This window comes from Oenanthe melanoleuca, chromosome 3, assembly GCF_029582105.1.
Source record: "Oenanthe melanoleuca isolate GR-GAL-2019-014 chromosome 3, OMel1.0, whole genome shotgun sequence".
In the NCBI taxonomy this organism is placed as follows: domain Eukaryota; kingdom Metazoa; phylum Chordata; class Aves; order Passeriformes; family Muscicapidae; genus Oenanthe; species Oenanthe melanoleuca.
The window spans coordinates 77,806,101-77,817,980 of record NC_079336.1 but is presented as its reverse complement, the minus strand read 5'-3'; the positions used below and the strand labels follow the sequence as shown (position 1 = coordinate 77,817,980).

The 11,880-nt window shown below is 40.1% G+C and overlaps 1 long non-coding RNA gene across 2 annotated transcripts; it reads right to left on the bottom strand.

Annotated features, from left to right (window-relative positions):
* Positions 1-980: 980 nt before the first annotated feature.
* On the bottom strand, positions 981-11,797 carry LOC130251040 (uncharacterized). Of its 2 annotated transcripts, none has more exons than XR_008840085.1 (4): positions 11,211-11,797; positions 9,537-9,669; positions 8,856-9,090; positions 981-3,894 (listed from the first exon to the last, which is right to left on the bottom strand). It is a non-coding gene; the product is annotated as an uncharacterized LOC130251040 (long non-coding RNA). The 2 variants fall into 2 exon arrangements; XR_008840086.1 differs by lacking the exon at positions 981-3,894 and adding an exon at positions 4,793-4,878.
* Between the last annotated feature and the right edge of the window lie 83 nt (positions 11,798-11,880).

Below are 11,880 nucleotides of genomic sequence, written 5' to 3'. Positions count from 1 at the left end.
TTATGGCTCCTCATCCTGTTGCTGGACACCATTGAAAAGAGTCTGGCACCTCCTCTTGGCACCTCCTTTGAGAGGTTTAAATGCATTAATGGGATCCTTCTCTTCTCCAGGCTGAGCAGGCCCAGCTCCCCCAGTCTCTCCTCACAGGAGATGCTCCAGACCCCACACTGAGGCCTCCATTGGACCCTCTGCAGTAGCTCCTTGTCTTTCTTGTGCTGAGGAGCCCAGAACTGGACACAGCATTCCAGAGGTGCCTCAGCAGGGCTGAGCAGAGGGGCAGGATCACCTCCCTTGGCCTGCTGGCCACGCTGCTCCTGATGCACCCCAGGACACCACTGGCCCTCCTGGCCATCAGGGCACTGCTGGCTCATGGACAGCTTGTCACCCCCCAGGTCCTTCTCTGCAGAGCTGCTCTCCAGCAGGTCAGCCCCAGGCACTGGGGTTATTCCTCCCCAGGAGCAGGACCCTGCACTTGCCCTTTTCTACCCCTTTGTGTTTCTCTGCCCAATTCTCCAGCCTGCCAAGGTCCCACTGAGTGGCAGCAGAGCCTTCAGGTGCATCGGCCACTCCCCAGTTTGGTGTCATCAGCAAACTGGCTGAGGTGCCTCCTCTGCCACTGATAAACAAGTTGGGTAAGAATGGACCCAGTATTGATCCCTGGGGAATGCCAGTGACTCCAGGCCTCCAGCTGGATTCTGCTCTGCTGATCACCCCTGAGCTCTGCTATAGTTCTTTAACATTTTACTGAAGGGTGATTAAAACATGCTTCCACATTTTAAACTCTGATCACTGTCTACAACTTCGTTTTTCCACTTTAACTGATGGATGAATTCTTGACCTCTTTTGAAGGCAGTGGATGATTTAGCATTAACTTAATCAGATTTAACATTTTTCATTTAAATTCAATTTTATTTATTTAAATTAAATTTTAATTTAACATTTTGATTTCATGCATACCTAACTCTATTGTATTTCTGACATCCAAGACATAACAGTTTCCCTGCCTTTCCCTCACTTTTGGGCCTTGTTCATTACAGTTGCAGTATGGCTGCAGAAAACTTTGAGGTTCTAATTTTAATACAAGCAGCACTTTCCTTCAGCAAAATTACAGAGAGGGATGTGTCTCCTCTATTTGAGAAGTGAGTCTTCTCCTCATATAGGGCACAACACAAGGTCTCCATTGTGCACTCTGGTACAACAGATAAACTTCCTTGAAAACTGATATTTTTAATCTGATAACTCTAAATAAGGCGACATTTTCAGAAGTCATGCTTTCTTTAAATAGTACATATTTTTGGTAAGAGAGAAGCTATGTTAGAAAAAATCTATGAAAAATGCCTAAAGTATATTTAAAAATGTGAAACATCAGCAAATAAGGGTCCCTCTTTAAGTATTAAAATATGTATGCAGTGAAAATAACCAAAGCCAGTATGTTAAAAACAATATTTTAGACACTGTACATACATCTCATACAAGCAGACTGATTTAAATTGTGTAAAATACTCAACAGCAATCTTTTTAATGATAATTTAAAGTAATACATCATTTACAATTCTTGTAAAACTGATCCACTCTCCATCAGTGAAAGCAAGGTAAATTTAAATTTGAATATATTCTTTGGCCTTATATCTTAATTTAGCTCTTCCAATTTTTTTCTCATTTTTCTGGAAAACAATTTTGACACAAATTCAGGCTGATTATGACAGACTTTGGCACACCAACCCATTATTAATGTCTTTGAATTTCTGTACTTGTTTGAAATTTTTTTAATGTGTGTGGCATACAATGACTCTGATTAAACATTCTATTGGTACAGTAAACTAATACCATCTTATTTATAAAATTCCTTATTTCATAGCATCTGCCAAATTCAATATAAAGAGTTGATAACATACATTATTTCTTACCTCAACCCCTCTTTGAGAAATTGTGATCATGTGGGAAAATATGAAAGCCTTCAATAGTAAAAAAAAGTGTCCTTGCTAACAAACTGAATTCATAAGTAGTTTGCAGTCTGCTAAAAATGATTGAACTTCACAGCTGTGGAGGCAAGCTTATATTCTTCCTGTGCAAGTTCTTCTACTCAGCCACCTCTGAGCAAGCAGCTGTATGATTACTCAGCTTGCCCTATTCTAAGGATGGATTGCAAGACTCGGCATTTTGATTTGAGCAGATGAATAGGAAACTGCAAGATGCAAACTGTAGGATGGAAACTTGCAGCCTGTCAGCTGTTTTATAAAAACTGCCTCTGTGTACATCCTTACACCGCTATATTTCATGGGGAAGGTGGTGACTCCGTCCCACTGAATGTTTATTCCTCTTGCATGTACCATGAGATGGAAATACCAGGTGTTAGTCTTCATGAGTGACACAGCAGTATGTCAGCAATGTGCCAGTCATGGAAGCATACGTGATACACACTGAAATAACAGCTTTGTAACATTTCCTTGACAAATTCAGCAGTGAGTAACTCTTCTTCCTTTGCTGCAGCAGAATAGGCTGTATATACCTGCACAGCACACAAGAATGGAGAGAGACTGAGAAAGGGCTCCCAAGGGAAGTGTGATGTCATAAGAGGACAAAATCTCTTCTGCATAAAGTTTTATCCTTTCCTCCTTTATTTCTGAGAAAGGAGTGCTGCTTGCCTCACAGAACCACAGAATGGGGCAGGTTGGAAGGAATCACAAGTTGGTCATCTGGTCTAAGCCCCCTACTCAAGCAGGGTCATCCTAGAGCACAGGATTGCATCCAGAGACTTCACAACCTCTCTGGACAATCTGTTCCAGTGCTCAGTCTTGCACACAGTAAAGAAGATCTTCCTCATATTCAGGTGGAACTTCCTGTGCTTCAGTTTCTGACACTGCCTCCTGTCCTATTCCTTGGTACCACCAAGCAGAGCCTGGATCCACCCTCTTGGCACTCCTCCTTTAAACTCATAGCCATGGATGAGGTCCCCTCTCAGTTGTTTCTTCTCCAGACTGAACAGGCCCAGCTCCCTCAGCCTTTCCTCATAAGAGAGATGCTTCAGTCCCTTAATCATCTTTGTTTTCCTGAGGGGCCCAGAACTGGACACAGCACTCCAAGTGCACCTCACCAGGGCTGGGCAGAGGGGCAGGGTCACCTCCCTTGACCTGCTGGCAGTGCTCCTCCTAATGCACCCCAAGATCCCATTGGCCTCCTTGGCCACAGGACACACTGCTGGCTCATGGATGGCTTGCTGTCCACCAGGACCCCCAGCTCCTTCTCCAGAGTGCTCCTCAGCAGGTCTGTACTGCTGCCTGGGGTTGTTTCTCCCCAGGTGCAGGACCCTGCACTTCCCTTGGTTGGATTTCAGACAGTTCCTCCCTGCCCACCTCTCCAACCTGAGGTCCTTCTGCAGGGCTGCACAGCCTTCTGGGGTGTTGACTGCTCCTCCCAGCTTTGTGTCATCAGTGAACTTGCTAAGGAGGTATCTGCCCCTTCATCCAGTTCTTTGATGAACAAGTTAAACCATACTGGGCCCAGTATTGATCCTTGGGGGACACTACTGGTGACAGGCCTCACACTAGACCCCATGCCACCAATTAAAACCCTCTGGGATCTGCCACTCAGCCAGATCTCAATCCACTTCACTGTCCACTCATCCAGTCCACACTTCCTGAGTTTGCCTATGAGGATATTGTGAGACACCTTGAAAACCTCACTGAATTAAAGGTAGACAGTACTCATTGCTGTCCCCTCATCCATTCGGGTTGTTTAATCAAAAAAGGCAATCAGGTTCATCAAACATGATTTGCCTTTAGTGAATCTATGCTGATTACTCCTGATCACCTTCTTGTCACCCATGTGAATAGAGATGGCCTCCAAAATGAGGCACTCCATGACCTTTCCAGGGATTGAGTCAGTCGTTGTTGCCTGTGCAAACCAAAAAGAAAATGGGTATAAACCTACCTTACAGAACTTGTCTTAGGTAAGTTAATATTTTACATCTTGTGTGCTGTCACAAGAAGAAATGCTATTGTAGTGATAAATGAGTATCTGTTAAAAAACTACCAATATGTGTCTCTCTTTCACTCAGTTAATTTTGTGGCTGTGTGATCCTGAAAGTACCGATCCTTCCAAATAGATCTCAATGCAATTATTCCATCACAAGCTGAAATTATGCTACCTAAGAGAAAAAGTTAAATGCATGTCTTGTGACAGTTTACCAGTTGAAAGTGAAAATGTCTTATTGAAATATACTGCCTGTATACATCTTCATTTATTTGCTTTAATTGTGCTAGGAAAAATAAATTTGCATGGGTTTCTTTCCTGACAATGCTGCAGCAGTAACAAAGGTATAATAAGTAAGATGAAGCCTATTATCCATTTCATAGAGATAGAATAATTAGTAAGTCTTAGTGATTGAGTGAGGTTTTAATTTTTGTGAAAATTTAATTCAGAAATCTTAACTGGCAGTAACATGACAGTTGAAGCAAAGACTCTTCTCAGACTTCCTCATACACCTGTTTGGCAAACTGTCAGAAAAAACATTTAGGCAAAAGCATAGTGGAAGTCATGATATATCAACAACAGGAATGTCAATTTACTTGTTTAATTTAGACCAAAATTGTGGCAACCTATTGTACAATCTAATCTCTACAGAGTGATCTCTGAATTGAATGGAGATTAATTTAAGAGATTATCCCACATGGATTAGCTGTAGGGATTAATATATACAATAAATTTCTTTAGAAATGGGTTTCTGACCTAAACAATTGGTGGAAAGTAATTAGTCTTTAGCACAGTACCTGGCACAAGATACACATCCATGGCATCACAATTTATTTTGATTTTTTTTCTTTATTCTTAGGTTTGCCATCATTATATCTTTTCAGGTTTTTAAACATTTCTTACTATCTTCAAGATTAAAATGAAAGAGAAGAGAAAGATAGCAATATTAATTGTATTGTGAAGGCATTTTTGCTGTTAGACAGCTAGATGTTAGGAAACTGATTTTGTTATCTGTCTGCTGCTATGGAAAAAATGGGGTGAAAACTGAGTGTTGTATATCCTGATATTATTAAATCGAGTAAATATAACATTAATGGTATGCCATTTTTTGAAAATTTATTTTATAATACCAAAGCATTTTCCAATAATTCAAAAAAAGAAATTATGTAATAAACAGCCTTATCCTAGGTGGACTAAAATATAATTAATAATAAACTTCATTCTACTTAAACAGTGTTCTCAAAGACTGTGCAAGCTTTTTTGGAATTTGAGACAGGTGCTTATTGTTCATACCTATTTGAAAAAGAGAAGTATTCTCAGGAACATCCAAAATTAGGATACAGTATAATTTTTTGTTTGTTTTTATTTGTTGAGTGCTACTTAAAATTGTTACTTGCAACTCTAAAAGCAGTCAATGATGAGTAGGACCATGACAGAAGAAAGCTGTTGATGAGATGCCCATTTCTGGGTCTCTTTTTTTCTACTTTGAGACAACTTTGTTCTTCAATAATGATTTTGCCATTTTTCCTTTTCTTTGAAGGCAGGTTAAAGACAGTAGATGAAAAGCTGTCATCTGCACATTTTGCTGCCCTGTGTTTCATTCACCATAGTACTTAAGCTTAAGTAAGCCTTTCTGCCGCTCCTAAAAACCTCAAAATTTGTTTGAGTTTAAAACTGTTCTACTTTCTTTGAATAGAAGCTTATGGAGTAAGTAAAAAGTAAGATCAAAAATTCAGTTTTTACTGGATTGAGACTTTATAAGAAAATAGAACAAAGCAGTAACTAACAGTGATGGGAACACACCAGGAATTATGGGTAGCAAAAGTGCCACAAGTTTTGTGATCTGTAAAATTTTATCCATCACAGGCCTTCCTAACCCAAAGCTAATCCAAATCTATCAAAGCAAATTTTTTCATGGGGTAGTGAGGATGAGTCTGAACATGTATTTTACAAGGGGTTCTCAACTGCAGATGTTTCCTGCAGCATATTCACAATCTTACCCATTTTGTACACTATCTTAATGCCAACTATAAAACGTTCACTTCTATTTTTGTGGCTTTACCTTATTTTTAATGAAGAGTTTACTCTCAGCATGTAATTAATGCCATTTATTATACTGCAAGGAACGGGTGTGCTCTTTACTGGGATAAACAATGCCATTTATGTAGGTTTGGTTTCCTCTCCCTCGGCCGCCATCTATTGTACCTTTCTATTTTATCGCTAGATGGCAACATAACATAACTACAGATCAAATATTGCTATAACCATAAACTGAGCTTTTTCTATTCCATTTTTCACAGCATGGTTTAAATAATTCACTTCCCCCTTGAAGTGGGAACTTATGTATTCTGGCAATTTCAGTAAACTGCCTCTTAATGGTGTGAGTTCTAGCATTACTTACTATCTGCTACTTTTTTACGCAACTGAAGTGCAGAATAATCAAGTCAGAGAAAATAAAATTGCTTTATTTACAGTCTTTTTTCTTCTACCAAATCCATTGGAAGGAGAGGAGAATCCATTGATTCATCTGAATTATCTCACATATGTTTGGTTGTTTTGTGGAAATACCTTAAACTGAAACCAGTGGCACACATGTTCACATCTAGAAGAGCAGAATTTATTGTGGTAAGTCTGGAAGTTAATATATTATAGAAACAACAGAAGTAAGTTTGGGGTTAAGCAACTTGTATGCATTAATCATATGCATCCCTCTTGAGAGCACTGAGCCCATAGACTAATTCAAATTCTAGTCAGACTGGACAGGAAGACAATCATTAGACAAGGTATGACAACTGAAATGTCAAGCTCAGTTTCTCTGGAGATACATTTTCCAGTGAAATGAGAGAAAAAGAAACAAGACCTCTCCTAACCGAGCTACCAGCTGCTTTTGCTTTTGGAACTTTAAACAAACTCAAAAGTTTTGCTCAGTATTTGACAAACAGTTAGTGAGAGGCTCTTCAGCCTCTCTCCATTAAACAGTCTGTATGTTTCCCAACAACAGTTTTGTTTTAAAATGTTGGAACTTCCTATAGAAAGGATGGATTCAGAACTTAGACAGAAATAAAAGTACCCCCAGGTGCTTTGATCCAAGACCTAAATAACAGTGTAGCTGATGTAACTTAACAGATAATTGAATCATATTTTTTAATAAATGGTTCTTCTAATAAATGAGAAGCAAAGGAGTAAAACCCAAGCTTCCTGAAAGTGAAATAACTGGAATACATTCAAGATTGTGGTGTTCATCCATCCAACCAGTGCAGGTAGGTTATCTCTAGCTCTAATTTGACATTTAGAATGTGGATGGTGTTCACTAAATGTCTGGATGAATCTATTTTAGATCTACTTTCCATTGATGTAATGCTGGTTTTGGAATTAAAAATGACCAGACAGCAACAAGTTTATTTAAAGAACATTTTGACATAAGGTCAGCACACTGTCTCTGGTTCTCACTGCATGAGCTCATGCAGCCATATGAAATCATTTTTAGGATCAGATTTTCAATTGTAAATGCATTTCAGTGAAGCTCTTCCAATTACATTAACTGCAAATGTATCCCAAACCATCTTGATTTCTTAATGTACATCCTTGATAGAAACTTTAGGAGACACTACTATTTACCTAATCACTGTGTCATTTTTCCAACAGAGTGGAAAACAAGTACTTGGCAGCATGAACACTTTCTTGGATATAATGAAACATTTAATAAAATAGGTGATACAGCAAACTGAATGAAGTTCTTGAATTTTCAAAATGCTGCTTCTTTATCTAGAGAGCTTGTTATCTATGACTCAGTTCTATCTAAATTTATGTTATTGCTGATCTACAGCGGCTGCAGCTCCTCCAATTTTTTGTTTTTTTTTTTAGTTTGAGCACAGATGATTTTGAGGCTTAAAAAATTTTACTTACCTGTTCCTTGCAGGTCTGTTATGAGGATGACATGCATAAATGCAGCATCATTTTGGCTGCTCTCGGATGATGCATTTACTACACTTAAAAAAAAAACACTGCTAATGGATATTGTCAAGTATTTGGAACAAAATCTTCTCTATCAGAAATTCTTCATGGGATCACTATTATTACCAGATTCTTCTCAGTTAAATATATAATATTTTTGAGTAGATTTTTTTTTTTTAATTAAGTGGTAAAGTATGAGAAGTTTCAGGTAGAAGATCATTGAAGCTATCCTTTTGTAAATGACAGCAGCAGAAAAACTCATTTTATTGGTCTGTTAGGACTGTAATTTATTATTTTTAGATTAACAGATATACCACAAAGAGAGTTAGCAAACTAGAGCTATTTATTCTTCAGATATTGTAAACCTGCATCCGTAGCAGTATGATTCTAATAAAAAAAATCATAGTTTTCAGCCTTAGCATTTCTTACAGGAAGATAATCTGATTATTTTTGTCCTATTCTGCTTGACTAGAAGTTTAACAGCATGATAACTTTGATTTCTGCCAAGTGAAAGTGACTAAAATGGCATGATAACTTTTAACTACATCAAAAAGAGATTATTCTGCAGTATTCTGTCATTTTAAGGCATTGGCTTTTGGATTACAATCACAGCATCATATTGAAGATATGTGGAATTCCTAAATGCAATGCAGCTGTTACTAAGTCCTTTTATTCTAGCCTAAGGAAACCTCATAAAGTCTTTTCCCATGGTAGTTGCTTCTTATGTGGCTAATAAAGGAAAATCTGCAGGTGCCAAGGGTACTGCCAAGAATATTTTCATAAAAGGACTTGATAAATATTCCTGTTAATAACCTCTAGGTACCATTAAAAGGCACATTGGCAGTGCCATGAGAGGGATGTCAAGGCACTGAAATAATTTTCTTGTTGATTATTTTTAAACAGAAGTCAGGGCTCACAGAAGACCTTACCCGAGTACCATTTCCATATTGATTCTGCAAGAACCATGAAAAAGAAATCCATTAATCAATCTTCCAGTAGTTGTTTTTTTTGGTTTTTCTTTTTGGGAGGGGTTCTGCCACAAGGCCACTGCAGCTTCTCTGGCTGACCCACAAAAGTCTTGTATTACTACCCCTGGCGTAGGCAAGAGAATTCTGTGTCCAAATGAGAAGTCAAGCTGAGCCTTTGACCTTTTTTCTTGTTAGACTGTGGGATGTTTAAAATAGAAGTGCACTTTAATATACTGTAGCTATAAACAGATCTCCATGACTCAAAATCAGGTCCAGCAACATAGCTTACATGAGATAATGATTGAGCTCAAATGCAAAACCAAATTATACAGGAGATAGAAGCAGGGCAAGCTAACAAGGACATGCAGGGACAGAACTGGGAAAATCTAAGCTTGGTTGGCATTGAAAGCAAGGAACATGAAGAGTAACAAAAGATGGGTTTGTAGGTGCATCAATAGCATAAGGAAGAAAATGGAAAAGGTAAACCCATTGCTAGGTCAAGCTGGATAAAGAGAAGGCGGAAGTATTTAGTGCCTTCTTCCTTCTCTCAATCTTAATTGATAAATTCTGTTTTCAGTTTTTCCAGGTGTCCATTAAGTTTTACTACTTACAGTACAGTACAGTACAGGAGTTACTACTTACAGTATCAATGGATCCAAACAGGGACTTAGACAAGCTGGACATGCACAAATCACAGGATGAGACAGGAGACCTTTGTGACTGCTGAGAGACCTGGCAGATGCCATGGCAAGGCTGCTCTGTTGTCTTTGAACAACTGTGATGATCAAGGGGAAAAGGCAATCAATAATACATAATTTAAAATGCTCATGTATTCCTTGTGCTAGATATTTACATTTTATAATTTTTTAAGAAAATATCCAGAAACTGCACTGCACCTCTCCGTGACTCTAGGGCACCTTGGGCTTCTCCAACTTCTCATTTATGGCTGAAAATTGGTGCTTCTCTAATCTTGACTATTTCTACATCTTTGAAAATGAAACAGATAAGAGTATTTGCCATAAAGACAAAGAAACCAGACTGTTCTTTGAGTGTATTGCCCCAATACAAGAATAGAAACATGTCACTGCATAAAGTAAATGTAGCACATTGGTAAACAATGACTTTGGTTTGTGTTCTCTGAGATTTTCTGTGTTCCCATTAAGGGCTCAGGCACCTTGTTTCTCAGTTTTACAGTGCAGAATTCCCTGGGTTCATACATTGTGCTTCTTTTGTGGTGACAGTGCCAATGACTGATGTCTGCCCCATGACCAAACATCCAGACTGATCTCTGTGAGCATCTCAGAGTGTCCCCATACCATACTTCCTCACTCTCCCAGCTACTCAGGTAAATGCAAACTGCTAGAACACACACACATAGCTTTCTGCAGTATTCCCTCATGCTTAACATTGCTTCTGACACCTGCCTAATCAGTCTTTTGGCTCAAAAGAAGGATTATCTTGTCTTTTGCGGATAACTGCATAAAAAGATAAGCTGCATCACTGAGGAAGTCAGAGCTGTAATACTGTGTTATTCCTCTGTCTATTAAGACTAGTATTTAAATGGCAAAATTCAAATTTTAAGACAAATAGATGATACTTTTGGGATTTATTCTTCACAGAGCATGAAATTTCTCTCTCCTGTCACTACAGGCTACAAGTTATGTTTTACTCTCCTTCTGCTTTACAATGTATCTTATAGACAGAAAACAAACAACAGACAATGAAGACCAAGTGATTTATTACAAGTCACTCCAACACTCCATTTCTGTCTTCCAGTTAATGCATTCTGTTAGCTGGAAATGGAGCCCCTGACTTTTCAGGTAAGGTTTTGGAACTCTGCAGATTTAAGGAACAATCATATTATCCTCAGTATTCCTCAATATGGAAGCAACTTTTTCCCACAAAACATTTCAGTTTAATAACCATGAGTTTCCTAGCTTTTAGCCAAGGGAGCAAAGAACATTACCTAATGGACTTATGGACCTGTCCACATATTTTACTGGTAAAGTAAAGCATTACTGCCAACCTCACGTTCACATAAGGTCCCTCAGGTACCTGAATTACATATTCTGACAATCAGAAGCCAGACCTGTTGTAAGTTTTTGTGACAGTACTTGTTCCCTCTAACCAAAGACCGCTCCCCAAAGCAGGAATTGCTTTTTTAATGGCCCACAGCCGCTATGCTGTAGTACTCAAGGGACAAACCTGTTCTGCACACAAAATGGAGCTCAGCAGCCAGCCGGAATTTTAGTTTAGAAAAAAAGGGCTAAACATCTAAATGTCTGCAGCCAGAAATGATAGTGGAAGCCAGGATACCTCTGCGGTGGGAACATTCTCCCTCCTGCACCACCTTTGTCCCAAGGGCACATCCACAGCCTGCTGTGAACAGCATCTTTTTTAAAGTGGTACGAAGGGGCACTGCTTGTCTTTATAAAACTGAGTCTGCTGGAAGAGAGAATGCATTTTTTCCTCCCGCTTCTCTCCGGCGTTTAGCAAATGGATTTCCGTGGCTTACACGGCAAGGTTACTCTGGGAAGGTGCCAGCGCCTCAGAAGCGGCCATGCCGTCACCAGCACCCACATGCGGGTTATGCCCAGCTCCGCACGGCTCAGACGCTCTGTCTGCCGAGCCACTTAAAATCTCCGTTCTTCACTGAACTCAAACGTGAAATGGCGGCGCCGGGGGATGCTGTGAACACCACCGCCACCACACGGACCGGGAACTAACTAATTTTCCTTTGGGAATCTTAGGCGCACAGCGCAGGGCAGGCGTGCCCGGGTCGGGTCCCCAGAGCCCGATGGTACCACAGCAGCGCTCTCGGGCCGCCCGGACCCCTCTCCAGGAGGCGGCCGGGAGGAGGCAGGGCGAGCACCCACAGGCCGAGCGGCCCCGGCACGCGCAGCCCCCGCCGGGCCGCCATTCCGCCCGCGCTGCCGCGCGGCGCGCCGGGAGCTGTAGTCGCGGCCGTGCCGCTCCGCTCGGGCGC